Raw genomic sequence first — 18,437 nt, 5'->3', positions numbered from 1 at the left:
GGTAAAGAGTTGAGATTTTATTCTAAGTATGATTAAAAAAAAAAAAAACCAAAAAACAAGCCCTTAAACTGTAATTACCAAAGGGGAAAGGACAGGGTGGGGGTAAATTAGGAGTTTGGGATTAATAGATACACATTACTGTATTAAAAATAGATAAACAACCAGGAACTACAATATAGCACAGGGAACCATAATCAATTTCTTGTAATAACAAATAATGGAAAAGAATCTGAAATACATATGTATATGTTAATAGTTAATATATATAATATATATAACTGAATCACTTTGCTGTACTAACATTGTAAGTCAACTACAATTCAATCATAAATAAATTTTTTTTTAAACCTTAGAAGGTTTGAAGCAAGAGGAGATATGATCTGATTTAGTTTTTAGAGATAAAAAATCTCAGTTAATCTTACTCTTCACCTTAGGGCAATAATGCATTTCAAAGAGCTGGTGTCCAAATAATATAGAATAAAGGAATAATGATGACATAATTTAAGAAGCAAGAATGATCCCCACTGGGGAGAGAGCATGAGACTCTAAAACGAGTACAGTCCCTAAAGACAGTCTGCATCTGAAGGTGGACTACTCGGAGATTTCCTGGTCCCACCCATCAATCAAGGATACAGACTCCAACAGGAGTCACCCACAAAAGCAAGCCAGAAGCCAGTTCTTGGATGGGCAAATGCACTAGGAAGATTCTGAGGACAGGAACCAAGGAGATCTGGCTAACTCAGAAGCCCAGGATTTATAGCGACTGAGTGGAGAGAAAGCAGGGAAGGAGGTGTTGGGATGAGGAGCTTAGAGAGCAGAAAATACAGCTCAGGGACTCAGAGGGAGCATCGCCACCAGCACCACCTGTCCTCTTAGTAGGGTTCATTTCTGGGGAACAGCGTGGAGAACTTGGAGACCGTCACCTTCTGTTTGGTGTGGGTGGGGTTGTATCTTTGTGTAAAATGAGAGCGGAATCTGCTCTGGGAAAATGAGAAAAGACAAGTCCAAGGAAATTGGGAAGGAAGGAAGCTCCAAGTTTAGCATGATTTTTCTTAATTAACCTTCTCTGGTCCTTATTAATAATCTCCGTTATTTTGTCAAGGCATACATCATGTTTATTTAATAGCCTGTCCTGAAATTTTGCAGGATTATTGAGGTCACAACTATAGGCAAATTGAGCTGTGTGTACTCTGTAAACTTAAGGAGGTAATTTTCATAAATCTAATAAACTTCTTATTCTCCCTTCTCAGTCTTTCCTGCCCTATTCTCCCTCCCAATTTCTCTGTCTCTCAAACTCTCTCCTTTCTTCATTTCCGCTCTGCCCCTTCCTCTCTCCTTTGTATGTTTGTATGTGGATAGGTAAAATAAAATAACAACAAATATTTGCAGGGAATCAGTATAAACTTGTATTTTCTGTTTTTCTTTTACTTTCTTTTTTAACATGAGAGAACATTCGCCCTTTTCCAGGCTTCAAGCATATTTGATATGATCCAGAATTTCTTAAAAAAAAACAAATAAACAAACAAAAACTGAAAAGAAGTCCCCCTCAGTGGTTCACCGGTTATTTCTGCAAGTTCTTTACTTGGGTGTTATTCCCTTGGATCTGAAGACGTGAAATCATTTAAAGCAGCTAGGGGTTCCCTAACTATCTCTTCCGTTGACTTGTGTTTCAGTTTCCTCTTAATCATGTTTACTGGATGCTCTTTGGTGTGATAGGCTTGCTGCAGAAAGCAGAGGGAGAACAGGAGCCGAGAAGTTCTGCTTTCCACGCGTCCTCTGTTAACATTGCACCATCCGCCCCGGGGAACTGGTCTATTCCTTCCCTGTTCTCCTCTGGATAGTAAACAGATTTACTCAGAGGGAAAAAGAAAGAGGAGAACAAAGGGTGTGCTACCCACGGATGGGGGATGGGAAGGGAATGCTACTCCTTGGTGCAGGATCACAGACTGTTTACCCCTGTCGGGTCAGGCCCCAAAGCCACCTGCTCCCTTCCATGTCTGCTGTGGCCTCTCTTGCACAGCTCCCGCCAAAAAGTCATTAAGAGGAAATGGGGTAATATTGCACGGTAGTTGCCTTTATCTTGATGGCTGTAACTACCATACAGAGACAGTCTTAATCACCTCCAGCTTTCAAAACCCAGCTCAGGAAACTCCTCCACTACGCAACCTTCCCTGCGCCTGCACCCCCACCTCCGCTCACCTCCAACAAACTCACAGCCTCCCTTCTCTGTGCTGCACCTGCATCTTAGATCTCTACTCCTAGTCTCCCTGCACTGAAACCTGACATTTCTATGTCTGTCTCTTAGTTGATTGGGATTAGTGTGTTAGTTTGCTCGGACTGTCATAACAAATTACTACAAACCAAGTGGCTTAAACCACAGAAACCATTGTCTCACAGTTCTTGAAGCTACAAGTCTGAGATCAAGATGTCAGGGTTGATTCCTTCTGAAGGCTGTGAGAAAAATTCTGTTCCATGGCTCTCTCATAGTTTCTGGCGGCTTGCTGTCCATCTTTGGTGTTCCTTGACTTGTCCATACTTCACCCCATCTCTGCCTTCACATTCACATGGCACCCTCCCTGCATGTATGTTTCTCTGCACGTGGCATTCTGTGTACAAGGACACGAGTCATATTGGACTAGGGGCTCACCCTGCTCCAGTGTGACCTCGTCTTAACTGATTATATCTGAAACGAGCTTATTTCCAAATAAGGTCACATTCTGAGGTAACTAAGGATTAGGACTTCAACATATGGATTTTGGAGGGGATAGAATTCAATCCATAACAATCAGTTTCCATGTTTTATTCATCTTTACATACCTGACACCTAGCTCAATGCCAGGTCTTTGCCTGAAGTCCAAGGTCTTCAATAATATATGTTTAATTGGCTTAAATATCTCTGCCACTTTCAGTGCCAATGCAGGCCGAATTGAACATGGGAGCTGTATTTTTTTTCCTGAAAGAAAAACAGGTCCCTTTGCTGTCAAGAGACCGCAACATGATCACTGGTGGCTTGGATAATAACATGTACCTCAGTCCTACTGCAAGAGGACTCCATGTGATCATGTGTGTCAAGCTCACTGTCTGGCACACAGAGGCAGCAACCCAACCCTTTGCCTGGCTCCCATGACCAAACACATAAAGAATGGGGCCCTTGAAACCCACAGACCACACTCATCTTGCAGATACTTGCAAAGACAGATCCTCACTCCTCCTCCATTTCACCTTATCTTCTAATAGAATGCAAACATGATGAAATGCAGAGATGAACAGAGCACAACGTTTTCTTAAAGAGGTTCACAGTCTGGTGGGAAAAGAAAATGTGGCAAATATTACAACAGTGTGAACCAGGGTACAGTGGGAAGGCAGGGGCCGAGGAGAAGGGAGTGAATCTTCAAAGGCTGGTATCAGTGAGCCAGGCAAGGAGATGGATGAAGGTCTTTCCAGGAAGTGGGTATAGTTTGATAAAATCCCAGAGGTCAGAGAGCAGCAAGTAATTCTACCAGGCTGTTCAGTGCAGCCCTAGGAATCTGAGGTCAAGGGTCAGATTAAGAGAGTCAGGCAAATCACATTGAGTAGTTTGGACTTCAGGCAATAACTGAAGGTTCTAACCACTGGACTAGCACTGCCAGGTTTGCAATTTAGGACGATCACTGACCACAGCAAGATTTTACTGGGAGAGACCTGCATGGGTCAGAGAATGTCAGTTAGAAATAGTCATAGAGGCACGAATTAAAGATGGACAAGGGTGGGGGGGCACAGGGCAGAGAGAACGAGGAAGAAGCTGTGGACTCTCCCTGGGCCCCCCAGGTCCCCTGGCATCCTTGCTCACATTTCCTGTGTGTCCCTCCTCCCACTGGGCTTGGGCTTCGATGTCCACATCCCCCCACACCTGTGCTGCCTTTTTGGAGACACCACTTGGCCACTGGAGGGCCCTGCCCACGGGCATGAAGAGCACAAAGTGATGAGATGTTCACTCTCCACACACCACCCTCACCACCACTAACCCCTCAAATCCCCTAGTCCTTAGCCAGTGGTTATAAAATATAAAATACAAAAATCTGGTTGCTTTGATTCTGCTCGGACAGATTCCAAGGCACAAGTTATACTTCGAAAGTTCTCCATGGGATCAGGTTGGAACCATGCCCTTCCCTGTCTTATCTCCCTTATTCCTTGACCTGCTTCTCCTGGAAGCACTTCCTTAATAAATCACTTACACATGAGTTCTTCCCCTGAGATGTCCCTCTGGTGAACTTGTCCAAAGAAGATTTGAGAGCTATTGAAAAAACTTTTAGTATACTGAGCTTGGTAAGTGTTGGATATGGGAAGCTCTGATATTAGCCAGAAGAAAAATATTCAGTGTAACTCAAACTATACTTACAAACAAGTATTTGGGAACCAAAAGGACAAATGCTGTCCAAGTAAAATGTTAATTTTATGCCTAATTTTCATTCTTCCTTTGATTCTATTGCGGGGGGGGGGGGTCATTTGATCATTTAATTACTCAAGATTTGTTACTCCAAATTCAGGGTACACATAGGATGCCATGGACATCCATCCTTCTTTAGTAGGATTTTAATGTAATTACCTTTGTATGAAGAAGGTAAGAATGACTGGCAAAACCTGCCAGGCCTGGTGGTCTTCTCCCTCATTACCCACTTCTCACGACTCCTCCTCCAATTTCCATATTGTCACTGGTTTTCTCCAAATGCCTCAAATTCTTTACTCCCCAGGAATGGGCATTGCCCAGTGTTCTGCTCTGATTCTTCTCGTTTGGGCCACCCTCACCCTACCTTTAGTTCTGAGCAATGTGCTTCCTCTTCTTCTTGTCTTTTTAAATTGGTGAATGAACAAATGAGGGGCGTGTACTACATTCTGCAGAGTCTGAGCTCACCAGATATGACTACAAAGCACTGCAGAGGGCTTCTGTTGTTACCTGTGGATGAAGCCTCATAGTCTATAAATGTATCCTAAGCATACTTAAGAGTTTGCTATTGCAATCAAATAAAATTTACAACATAGTTAATCTGATACAAATGTAATGACAAGTATAATGAGTATTACATTGTAGGTGTTAACAAACCATAAGAAACTCACAGAAAGGTCATGCAATAGCTAACTTCCACATAGGCAAAGTAAATATGTAATTTTTTAAAGTTCCCTTTAGAGAATCTGTAAATCAGTATTTGGGCAAACCATCAGTTTCCAAGTCACACACAATTTAAACAAAAAAGTTCCTAGATTTTAAACCCCGCCCCCCATAATTATGTTTCAACCACCTTTGAGGCCTGTTTATGTTGACCACTGTGCCAAGTGTTGTAGAAACAGGGGAAATGGCAGCACTGTCTTCATCATCATGCAGTTCTCACTTCCAGCCCCCAGCATCTAGGACTGACATTTCTTGGGTTGCAATCCTGCCTTCCCGTGTCCCCAGTTCTCTCATTGCCACACTCTGCCCTTCATCAGAACAGTCCTTGCTCATTGCCTTCTGGTCTCTGTCCTCAGGATCCAGCCTGAGGCCTCCAGTCTGCAGAAACTCTGGTGCATAAGCCCATGGCTTCTCAGCTAAATCAGGGGGGTGTCAGCAGAATTGTTACTGTATTGGTCTCAGGATGGAGTGGATACCAAAAAAATGAGACAAGGCACAGGGAAAAGATCTTAGGTCCTTTGAGTTGGGACAGACAGAGTGAGACAGGGTAGGGCCCTGGGAATAGCACAGAGCAAAAATGGGAAAGCAGACAGTCAGTTGGCCATGTAGACGTGAACTTTGGCAAATCCCTATGTGCCCAGGAGCCAACCACACTGAGCAAAAGTTAATAAGAGTCTTCCTTCTGGTGAGAACTGGAAAGAGGATAAAGACGATAAAACAACAATCCTAGCATGTATTAAGGGCTCGCTATATGCCAGGGACCATGGCAAGCCCTAAGTTCATTACTTTGTTTAATCTTTACAACCACCTTCTAAAGTAGTTATTACTGCCATTTAGCAGATGGAAGAACCAAGGCTAAAAACCACACCACCATGCCCAAAGACAAATAGCTAGTGAGAGGCCCAACAAGATTCTGATACCAGCTCTTCCTGAATTCAAGCCACTATTCATCACTTTGCTCTACTGCCTTCACGAAAGACACCCAGCTCTGCCGCCTTGCTTAAGTTTACACCAAAGCGTAGCATGATTTTAGACACAAAGAAATGGCACCCCTTTCCCCTTTCTTACCGCTTGCTTTCTGGTTCCTAGAATACAATGCAAGAAAAATACTTTTAAATCAAAAGATGTGGGAGAAGTAAGGCATCAGTATGAATGAGCCTTGATCAAAATGGAAATGGCAAGATGAGAGGCCACTGCAATCAGGAGGGACCCCATCTCTGGTGAAAGGGACCCAAGAAGCAGGGATTAGAGACGCCAGAGACACAGGTCACCCTTTTGCCAAGTCTGGTCATAATTACACGCAGCCAAACACAGACAAACAGCAACCAGATCCAGGGATGCTGCCTGCTCCACCTGGGCTCCTGGGTGCAGAGCCCCTGCTAAGGCACTTGCACACTGAGGTGGACAGTGAGAGCTGCAACTCAGCCGTAGAGCAAGAGGAGATGTTTCATGAATAGAAAAAAATCACTCCTTTTCCTTTTCTCTCCATGTTAAGACCTGTCCTGGGGCGAGGCTCTGAAATGACTAATGAGCCTGAGACCTAAATTTCTAAATACTCATTCCCCCAAGTTCTTTACCCCTCTCTTGTGCTGAGAAGTGGGGATGGTGACTTGAACTTGACGCACACCATCCCTTTGGGATAGATTCAGGACATTGCACTCAGTCAAGTAACCAACCTGTTTAATTGGTAGTAGATGGACATTAATTCAAAGATTCAAATAACGTTTTTGGCTCAGGCCTTGTGCCTCCCTCACAAGGTCTTCATTCATCATCTTAGTGAATTTACCAGAGTTCAGATCACTGCCGGGAACCCAGCCGGCTCAGATATGTGAATTGTCAGCACATCTCTTTCAGGGACAACTCACAATTACCAAGCTCATGGGGTAGATATATCAACTTGATGCCAATTTATTACTTATGCATGATAAGCAATGACCATCACAGGGACTGAGGGACTTCAAGTCAAGACCACAGGTATATTTCTGGTGGCAGGCTCACCTCTATAAAAAGCCAAATCACATCACAAAGTTTGCATGGGGGTCTGGGAGGAAGAACAAAAAGAGTTAAAGAGGCAAACACTTAATGGCATCAGACTGAGATGGTCAGATGCAACCATCCTGCAGAAGAGAGGTCTGTCAGCTGAGGTTCCTTCTCCCAGGGTACATGATATTTGGATGAGTGGACAGGCAACTGGAAAGGTAGCATTTGAGACTCTTCTGTTATGTTTTCATAGCTAACCAGAACTTCAGCTTGGTTTTTTGTTGTTGTTGCTGTTGTTTTAAGAGGTGATAGTACATGATATCTGTTATTAATCGAATCTTTTAAGCCTAGGAGCCATTCTGTCTCTTTATGGTAAATTCCTTTCTCAGTTTTACTATTATTTTACTATTACTTGTTTACCTTAAAAATGAGTTCTCTTATAATCTTATATCCCTCTTAGAGCAAGTCTTTCCAGCTGCTAGTAAAAGCCTGATGTAAACCCCCAAACACTGGCAACAGGATGCACTTTAATATTATTGGTGAACAGAAGGAGGTTGAATGACAGAATAGTAAGCCCAAATAACTTTCCCTGGCAAACCAAGATTTCAATAGTGGCAGACTATAGCTATATTGTATTGCTCACTTACTTATTCATTCTTTCATTCCATAAACATTTATTGAGAATCTACCATTGGCTTGGCATGTTCTAGACACAGGGAACCAGACCCACAAAGTCACCACTTCTGCAAACATTCAATTGAAGAGAGAGATTGGGAGACAGGTCGAAAACAAAACATACAAAAAAAGAGAAAGCAGCAAGCAGTGGCATGTGCTCTGATAAAAATAAAACATGTCTTACGGAGCAACTGGGTATGGTGATCAGAAAAGTCCTCTCTGGAAATCATCATTATAAGTGAAGTAAGGCAGAAAGAGAAAGAAAAATACCATATGATATCACTTATATGTGGAATCTAAAAAAACAAAAAACTTATTTACAAAGCAGAAACAGACTCACGGACATAGAAAACAAATCTATGGTTATGGGGTGGGTGGGGGAAGGGAATGGGAAGGGATAAGTTGGGAGTTCGAGATTTGCAGATACTAACTAATATATAAGAAATAGATAAACAACAAGTTTATACTGTATAACACAGGGAACTATATTCAATATCTTGTAGTAACTTGTGGTGAAAGAGAATATGAAAATGATTATATGTACGTTCCTATATGACTGAAGCATTGTGCTGTACACCAGAAATTGACACAACATGGTAAACTGACTATACTTCAATAAAAATATATGTTAAAAAAAAAGTTCTCTCTGAGGTGATGACCTATAAACCGAGAGCCACATAATAAGAAGAAAATAGTTATATGTCAGTCTGGGAGAAGAGCATTCCACACAACGGGTACATCTGGTCCAAGTCACACATCTATCTTTTACACTAAGTGTCTCTCACTTATGAGAATTTTACAATGATTCCTACAGACAGCAGTTGTGTCACAGATGCCCTCTAGAACACTGAGGAGATAGAGGATAAATTTTAAACTCCTGTTGGTTCCAGGATACCATCCCTGGAACTTGTAACTGTCGAGACAGAACCATGTTCTCACCTTATTCACCCAACCATTCTATACATGGTAGATGATTAAGACGATAAACGAGAACTGCATATGGTTTGGTTGTTCCCCTGCTGCTCAACTTCTCCCAACCCCACCAATAGCCTTAAAAGCCTGGCGTGTTGCCAGCATTGTCTCAATGCCTCTACTAACGTGGTGATATTGACCACTGATGCTTTCATAGGTGCATTTAATTTTCTGAGCAAGAAGCTGCTTGCTTGGTCAGATTTCCGTTCTTTCATTAACCCTTGCTCCTCGTGGCAGCACCAAAAAAAACAGAGCAAAAACCATCAGGTTCAGCGCCATCCGTTAGTAGGCAATGTTTATTCAGATTCTAGCCTCTGATTTCAATAATCGGGGCACATTTCGTTCTTGTTTCTCACATAGAAGTATAGTAGATGAGGAAGAAAAAAAAGCTAGGAAGACAGACTAGATACATTTGCAGTGCCCTGAGTTTTTTTATATCAATAATACTGAGTGTTGAGCTGAAAGCAGCCCTTGTGAGAGGAAAAGGAGTGAGCATTTTGTCGTGGTCAGTGTACACAGTAACAATGTCTTGGCTTGTGGTTTGTGGGTTTCCTCTTGGCGTCCTCTGTCCCGCTAGGTTCTTGGCTGTTGTTTCCTAATTTAAAACTCACCATTTTAAAATGCTCTATGTTTTCCTATTTAATGTAGGAAAATACCCGAAATGTTCTAGTTTTACAGCAATTTGTTATAAAAACATGCAAACTCATAGTTTGGGAGCTTTCCTCACAAACATCCAACATCCATATCCCTTACAGTCAGTTTTTTAAGATGTTGTTGCCAAACTACATTCCTGTCGTATTAGTGCAGTGGAATTCACCTGACCCAAACATCTCCAAATAACTGTAGAAAGGATATCCCAGTGGGAATTAGCCACCACTGTTAGAATGAGAAAAAACATTGTAAAACTCTGTTACCAGACACAGACCATAGACTTCCACATCCTTCCCTACACTCATCCTTTACTCTTACGTAACAAGATGTAACTTTGTTTGCTCCGTATTAGAAGTTCAACCGTAGTGAACTGAAATTATACTAGGACTACACTCGCATTTCCTGCAGTTATGTGTGTCATCCTTCTCTGCTTACATGCCTCTCTGACTTCTTCTTTAACAGCTAAGAGTGTGGTAAGCAGTTGCCAAGGGTATCCAAACTTACTCTAGAGTGTTTAGGACTGGACTTTCCATAAGAAGTAACAATGTCTTGAATGTTCTTTCCCAAGAACTTCAGAGGAAGTTCCTAATACTCCTTGCGTAACATTGAAATAATCAGACTAGTCACTTGAAAAAGTTCAATTGTGCATGTAACAATTCAATAAAAATGCTTAAACCTGAAAATCTCCAAACATCCATCCTCAGTGAGTCAGGCTTCATCTGGATCTTCAACAACTAAATTGCATTGTAAAATATCCAGAATTTCTGCATAGGGCATGCATGCAAAGATATCAGTACTCGGGGATTATGAAACCAATGACAGAATTTTTAATGAAATGCACTAAATAAATATCCAACTTAGAAATGTAGACATCAATTCAGAGTATCGACATAGCTTCATTATCTCCACTTTAGAAATTTTATAAAACATTTGGGGACATTGCATTGACTTTTCTGTGCTTCAAGTGATTTACTAAGACTTTGGACAAATCAATTTCCTTCAGAATCATTCACCTGATTTCCATTTGTGAAACAGGAATGGGAACAGTTCAAAACAGATCTGTACATAAAGCTCTGACACTGCTTCAAATGGGAGGTATGTAACCAGGAAGGGCCCCTGTTGTTGCTGTTTATTGAGTGACTCCAGAGAAGCACGTTCAGTGCCCACAGTCCAATCTCTCATTAGACACTGGAAGACACTGCCGACACAACTGGGTGTCACTCTTCAGTCTGGGTTGGTCTGTCTCATTAGCTGCCAGGTTATTAGCACATTACTTAGGGAGACTCATTAACTCTTTCAAAGGAAGTGATAGATTGAATGAAAATCTAGTAACCCATGTGAGTAAGTGAACCCTTTCAAGAACTTCAGTGAATATGAAAAACATCGGGCAGCTTGTGCCTGAGTCTATGTTCTTGCCTTTGATCCCAGCTACCTGGTTCCTGACTAGGCTTTATCCCATAATTCAGGTCTCCTGGCTCCTCCCCCTAGAATGGCTCAAAATGCCCATTTGGGTAAAGTCCCTTTACCTACCCCAGCCCTCCCTTGGTGCTGTCTCCTAGAGTTCACAATCAAACTACACTAATTGTGGATCAAAAGTATTCTCTTACTTGACTAATGACGTTTATTCTGATTGGTACAGTTCAATATATTGTGCCCTCGGGATACATGTATTTCCTACATATTAATACATATTAAGCATCTCTCTTACCCGAAATACATATCCTCAGTTTCTTTCCTTACTATGCATCCACATAACACCTGAAGGCTTTCAAGCAGAATTTATCTTATTCTGCCTTATCCATTGAGTGCTGAGATAGGCAAAATGCTACGGGGACCAACAACGGCCCCGTACTTTTGTATAATTCCTTCCTCTTGAATGTGGGGAGACCCTAAAATCATGGTGGGATAGCGCTTCCATGCGTGGGTCATATTGTATGTCACAGGGACCTAATCTGATTTCATCAGCATGTACATAAAAGGGCCAGAGCTCTTCCTGCTAAAAGAGATTTGAAATGTAAGACGGATTAGACACAAGGGGGATTCTCTGATGCTGGCTTCAGAGATGGAGGGAGGACATGGCAAGGACCTGAGAAGAGTAGCTGCTAGGAGCTGAAAGCAGCCTCTGGCAGCCAGGAGGATAACAGGCACTTCAGTCCTACAACTTCCTGGAACTGAGTGAGCTTAGAAGAGGACTCCAAGCCTCCAGATAAGAACTCAACTCAGCCAAAACTTTGCTGTGAGACCCTAAGCAGAGAACAGCTGGGTCACACTTAGACTACTGAATTAAGAGCAGTGAGCTGATCAGTGGATATTGTTTTAAGCCACTAGGTTTGTGGGTAATTTGTTACACAGCAATAGAACAGTAATACAAGTGCCATACCCCACTGCTAGACGGTAAACTCTCTTAAATCCAAGGTTTTGTATACATCTGTTTATCTCCTAGGTGTCTTTGGAAATAAACATCCTAGGTTGACCTTTCCAGTGGGAACCACTTGCTACGTTTCCTTAACTGGCTTATATAGGGAGCACCTAAAGGACCTACTAGTATAGGGTGACTGTAGTCTCATTACTTTCAGGCCTAGATTCTTGTTCTGGTTTCAGAGAGACTTGGGGCAATGTTTTCAAAATAAAAGAAGAAGTCATTTGGACTTCCGAGTACTAAATTAAAAAAGAGAGGTAAGAGGCAAGGAATCAGGAAATTTTCTGAAACGTGTATGTCTTTCCCATGATTGTTTCATTTGTTCCTCCTGCCAGCTGTGACGTCACATTGGAAGAATGACTAACATAGTTTTCAAAGACTCAGGAGTGAGTTGGATGTAAGAGTTAGCCAAGTGGAAGTTAGCCAGGAGCAAAGAAGGGGAAGAAATTCCAAAGAAAAGGGATATTTCATAAAATATTTGGAAAAAGAAGAGAGCAGGCCTGTTCAAGAGATCCCAGTATTTCTGTGTGACTCAAGTCTAGTGTAGAAGGGGAGAGGGCAACTTCTAGAGCATGAGGACAAGAACCAAAAGACCTTGACTTTTTCTCTGGTTTGAAGATTAGCTTTTCATGTGGGAGATTCAGAGTTCCAGCTTCCACTCAAAATTTAATGGGTGTCTCCATACAACTTTTAACATTTTTTTGTTCCAGCTTTGTGAAAAATGTTATTGGTAATTTGATAGGGATTTCATTGACTCTGTGTATTGCCTTGGGTGTATGGCCATTTTAACAATATTGATTCTTCCATTACAAAAACATGGTGTATCTTTCCATCAGTTTATGTCATCTTCAATTTCTTTCATCAGTGTCTTACAGTTTTTGGAGTACAGGTCCTTTGCCTCTTTGGGTAGGTTTATTCCTAGATATTTTATTCTTTTTGGTGTGATGGTAAATGGAATTGTTTCCTTAACTTCTTTTTCTGCTATTTCACTGTTAGTGTATAGAAATTCAACAGATTTCTCTATATTAATTTTGTACCCTGCAACTTTACCAAATTCACTAATGAGCTCTAGCAGTTTTCTGGTCACTTCTTTAGGGTTTTCTATGTATAGTATCGTGTCATCTGCAAATGGTGACAGTTTCATTTCTTCTTTTCCAATTTGGATTCCCTTTATTTCTTTTTCTTCTCTGATTGCTATGCCTAGGACTTCCAAAACAATGTTGAATAAAAGTGGCAAGAGTAGGCATCCTTGTCTTGTTCCTGATCTTAGAGGAAATGCTTTCAGCTTTTCACCATCAAGTATAATGTTAGCTGTAGGTTTGTCATATATAATAGCCTTTATTATGTTGAGGTATGTTCCCTCTATACCCACTTTCTGGAGAGTTTATATCATAAATGGATGTTGAATTTTGTCAAAAGCTTTTTCTGCATCTCTTGAGATGATCATATGGTTTTTATTCTTCAATTTGTTAATGTGGTGTATCAGATTGATTGATTTGTAGATACTGAAAAATCCCTGCATCCCTGGGATAAATCCCAATGTTAAAATTTGTATGGAAACACAAAAGACCCTGGATAGCCAAAACAGTCTTGAGAAAGGAGAAAGGAGCTACGGGAATCACACTCTCTGACTTCAGACTATACTACAAAACTACAGTAATCAAAACAATGTGGTACTGGCATAAAACAGACACATACATCAATGGAACAGGATAGAAAGTTCAGAAATAAATCCACACACTTAAGGTTAATTAATCTATGACAAAGAAGGCAATATGCAATGGAGAAAAGACAGTCTCTTCAACCAGTGGTGCTGGGAAAACTGGACAGTTACCTGTAAAAGACTAAAATTAGAACATTCTCTAACAACATATACAAAAGTAAACTCAAAATGGATTAAAGACCTAAATGTAAGACCAGACACTATAAAACTCCTAGAGCAAAATATAGGTAGAACATTCTTTGACATAAATCACAGCAATATTTTTTTGAACCAGCTCCTAGAGTAGTGGAAATAAAAGCAAAAATAAACAAATGGGTTCTAACTAAGCTTAAAAGATTTTGCACAGCTGAGGATAACATCAGCAAAACAAAAAGACAACTTAAGAATGGGAGAAAATATCTGCAAATGATGTGACTGATAAAGGACTAATTTCTAAAATATACAAACAGCTCATGCACTTTAATATCAAAAAAACTAGCAACCCAATCAAAAAATGAGCAGAATACCTAAATAGACATCTCTCCAAAGAAGATATCCAGATGGCCAACAAACACATGAAAGGATGCTCAACATCACTATTTGTTAGAGAAATGCAAATCAAAACTACAATGAGATATCACTTCACATCAGTCAGAATGGCCATTATTAAAAAGTCCAAAAATGATAAATGCTGGAGTGGGTGTGGAGAAAAAGGAACCTTCCCACACTGTTGGTGGAAATATAATTTGGTGCAGCCACTATGGAGGACAGCTTGGAGGTTCCTTAAAAAACTCAAAATAGACTTACCATATGATCCAGCAATCCCACTTCTGGGTATACATCTAGAGGAAAATATAATTCAAACAGAAACAAGCACCCCAATGTTCATAGCAGCACTATTTATAATAGCCAAGACATGGAAGCACCCAAATGTCCATCGAAAGATGACTGGATAAAAAAGATGTGGAGGATATATATATATATGATATATCATATTATATTTATATATATTTATATAATGAAATACTATCTATCTATCTATATAATGAAATACTACTCAGTCATAACAAAGAATAAAATAATATTATTTGCAGCAACCTGGAGATTGTCATTCTAAATGAAGTAAGTCAGAAAGAGAAAGAAAAATACCATATGATATCACTTTTATGTGGAATCAAAAAAAAAAAAAAAAAGACACAAATGAACTTATCTACAAAACAGAAACAGACTCACAGACATAGAGAACAAACTTATGGTTACCAGAAAGTAAAGGCAGTAGGAATGGATAAATTGGGAATTTGAAATTTGCACCTCTTGGGGAGTAATGAAAATGTTAACTATCTTGATTGTGGTGGTGGTTTCATTGGTGTATACATCTATCAAAATTCATCAAATTGTACATCTGAAATATGTGTAGTTTACTGTACAGGAATCACACCACAATAAAGGTGTTAAAAAAAAAAACCAAAAACCTTAATGAGTGTCTACTCTGGTACCAGAAAAGAGCTAATGAGCCTGAGTTCCTGGTGGGTTGGAGCTTGCATGGGCTTTTGATGGCCTCAGTGTCAAAACAGTCCTGATTAAAAACCCAGAGCACTACTCCAAGTGAAGCCCAACCGTGAGTACCTTCTAATCTTGGCAACTGACAGGAAATAAATGGATTTGGAGTCCCAAGATCTGTCAGAAGTGCAAGAGCAGTAGTAAGTTCCAAGGTTCCCCAACCCTAGAAGAATAGGAACATTGTAGGACATGGAGACCCTTCTTTGTGTCCAACTGAATTGCCCACTAGTTCTACTGGATGAGTTATATCAGGAGACAACCTGTAGATGAAGACAAGTTAAACAATACTCTCCCCCCTTACATAATCCTCTAACTTAGCCTGCAGTGGATTTACCTAGCTGTGTCTAGTAGTCTTAGCATTTCCACTTCTCCTAAGAAAAACCTACAATTTCACTGTAGAATGATTCTTATTTCTATGTTTACTGTAAGAGCTAGTGATCTTTCTTACAACAAGTTAATATTTTCAAGGGCAGTTAAACTGCTCTTGTCCTGCACAGAGTGAAGCTGGGTTTTTTTTCCCTGTGGTTTTGATTTCTAAATAATGTTCTGCTCCTCGCTATTGTTAAGGTGGAACGGGGCTGGAAAGGATAGAGTTAAGGTGAATCAGGCACAAACAAGGCAGGGGAAGAAAAAGCAGCTTTCTCTCCAGAGAGGTCTTTGACATGGAAATGTGCCCCCTAAAGATAATGCGGAGGGGAGGAACCCTGCTGGTGCGGGAGTTGAGGAAGATGAGACCAAAAAAACAAATGCCTTAGACCTCCCTAAAACAAACACTGAGAATGAAAGGATTCACTGTTGCTCTCCTCACAACCTCCTCAAAGGATAGAGAAGGTGACAGGGCACTTGCTCTGCCCCAAGTCCCTCAGAAAAGAGATTTGAGGCTACACTCTCAAATGACAGCACCTCGCACACAATTAGCACACTGTAAAGTTTAGGTAAGTTGGACTTCTTACTTTCCACATTCAGATTGTGAATAAAGGGGGCCCTGAGAGGGGAAAAATAGACTTCTGTTATTTTATCAATGGTTAATCAGCGAAATTCTAGAAAGAGTTTCCCACACTTTATTCCACCACTTCGGATTTTCGGGCTTGGATCGGCTCCTTGTCACTGTGGTTTAGATTATACTGGGGCCTGCTGTTCTTTCCTTCTTCAGAAGGTGCCCAGACAATGTCAGTTGATGAGCAAACACGGGAACCAGCCTGAAGTTTCCTCACCTCCCCTTGTGCAAGCGTAACTGTTGCTCTGGATTTCAGTTTAAAAGTCAGCTTTGCAAAGAAAAAAGTTATCGCAGCCAGTCCACAGGCTGCTGGTCAGAGAACGCCAAGGAAGGGGAAAGCCTGGGAGCCGACCGAAGCCTGGACAGTATCGACTGGAAGTGGTTAGGGGGTAGGACTTGACACCTGCTGAGAACAGAATCTTCCACTCCCTGCCCCCCACCCACTCCCACTCAACACCTCTCCTGAAATAAGGGGCAGCTGGGTAAGGACCAGTGAAAAGATGTCTTTCTCTACCTGTTAGGCAGTCAGCCCATTTTTCTCTCCCTGCTAAAGGGATGCTGGCAGGAAACTGAGGGAGGGGTGATTCGCCAGGAAGCTGGTGGAGATGTGGCAGTGTTGGGATGGCTCTCCTCAACCTATCCTCCTCCAGATGGCTCAGGCACCCGTACTCCAGGATGCTTGTTAGGGAAGGAGACAATTGCTATCCATGCTTTCTGTGCAAAGAATGAAAAGACCACAACAGAAAGCAAAAGGGAAAGGAGGACTGTGTGACTTCCCAGGTATTCCCACTTACATAACCAGCTTCCAAGGGCTACCTCAGGAGGTGCCATCACCCAGCTGCTGTGGAATTTTGGGTTAGTGTCTTATTTTGAAAACTAAAAATGACTTTCATTGATAGGCAAAAAAAATATATATATATACACACATATGCACACACACATATTTATATATAGCAAACCCCACATTTCCTCCCCACCAGAGGCAGCCATGGTTAACCTTAGTTAAGCCTCCCCATGCATGTGTGATGTGTATGGTTAATTTGGGTTTTGCTCACAAGCCGAGATCGTACTGTACACAATGTTTATTACATGTTTTTGCACTTATCATCTCATGAACCAATTTTCCTGCCAGTAAATATTGCTCTACGTTTATTTCTAAAGGCTGCATGTGACAATCTCTTTCTGATGCTAGATAAGCCCTCCCAGCAGAGTCAAGAAGACAGCATCAGAGGCACAACTGGCATTCTGGAACGGCTCTGCCTCTGCCACTGACTCACCTGAGTCAAGAGTGCTTTCAGGCTGAACACGAAGTCAGGTCTCTTCTCCGTCACCCTCGCTCTTGGTCAGAGGTGAGAAAGGAGACAGCCAGGTGTCTAGTGCTGAGTGGGGACCCCTGAAACAGGAAGGCCAAAGGGCACCCAGAGAAAGCTGCGGAGCCAGGAGTCACAAGAGTGCCCCACTCTCCTGATGGTCCTTACAGGTGCTTTGGCTGTTTGCCATCCTGCTGACACATACCTATGCATCCTTTCTTAGGTCCTGGATTATTAAAGCCCAAAGTAGACCAAGATAAGCATTTTACAGTTAGATGTTGACAGCAGATGTCTCTGTTATCGTGACCTTCACATTTCCAGTGTGGTCTAGACCACAGATAAGTCCACTTCAGACAGACTGCACAGGAAACAGTAAAGGAGAATTTCTTATCTTCCCCTAGTTTCCTCTTTCCCTGGTTCTAACAAAGAGAGCTGCCTCTTGGTCAGCCTCATTTTGCCCTGTGCTCTTTCCTGAGGTTCCCTGTGCCCTGTGCCCTTTCCTGGGGTTCCATGTCCTACAGCAGCGTGCAGGGCAACTGGAGACGGCCTCCTTGGCCCCCTCCCTGCTTCCAGATGACATCTCTATGAGAAGACCTCCCTCTGTTCTGCAGCAAAGATTTAAATGTTGAGGTAGAGCAAAAGGGAAGAAAGAAAAGCAGTGCAGGGATTGGTGGGATCATCATTGCAAACTTTGACTGATACAGTTTCCCTGCTTTGAAGGGGTTATGATGTTACACTTTGTACCAGCAAAAGAGTTTAGGATCTTTAACTCCTCATTGGTTAGGTGCAATGTAAATTAATTAATTAATTTATTTATGATTGATAGGGAGGTAGATGACAGATAGATATACAGATATAGACGAAAAAATATTAATTATAACTAACTCTGACCACATAGTGCAAATGGTCCTATTACACTTTCAAACTCCTTCTTAAAACTAATATATGTCAGGGGGCAACCTCATGTATTACCTCAAAGTCTACGACATTCTAGAAGAAAGTAGTCACAAGAAATAAAATATAGT

Source organism: Camelus ferus, chromosome 8 (assembly GCF_009834535.1).
Source record: "Camelus ferus isolate YT-003-E chromosome 8, BCGSAC_Cfer_1.0, whole genome shotgun sequence".
Classification (NCBI taxonomy): Eukaryota; Metazoa; Chordata; class Mammalia; order Artiodactyla; family Camelidae; genus Camelus; species Camelus ferus.
The sequence above is the reverse complement of the archived record's forward strand: the minus strand, read 5'-3'. Positions refer to the sequence as shown.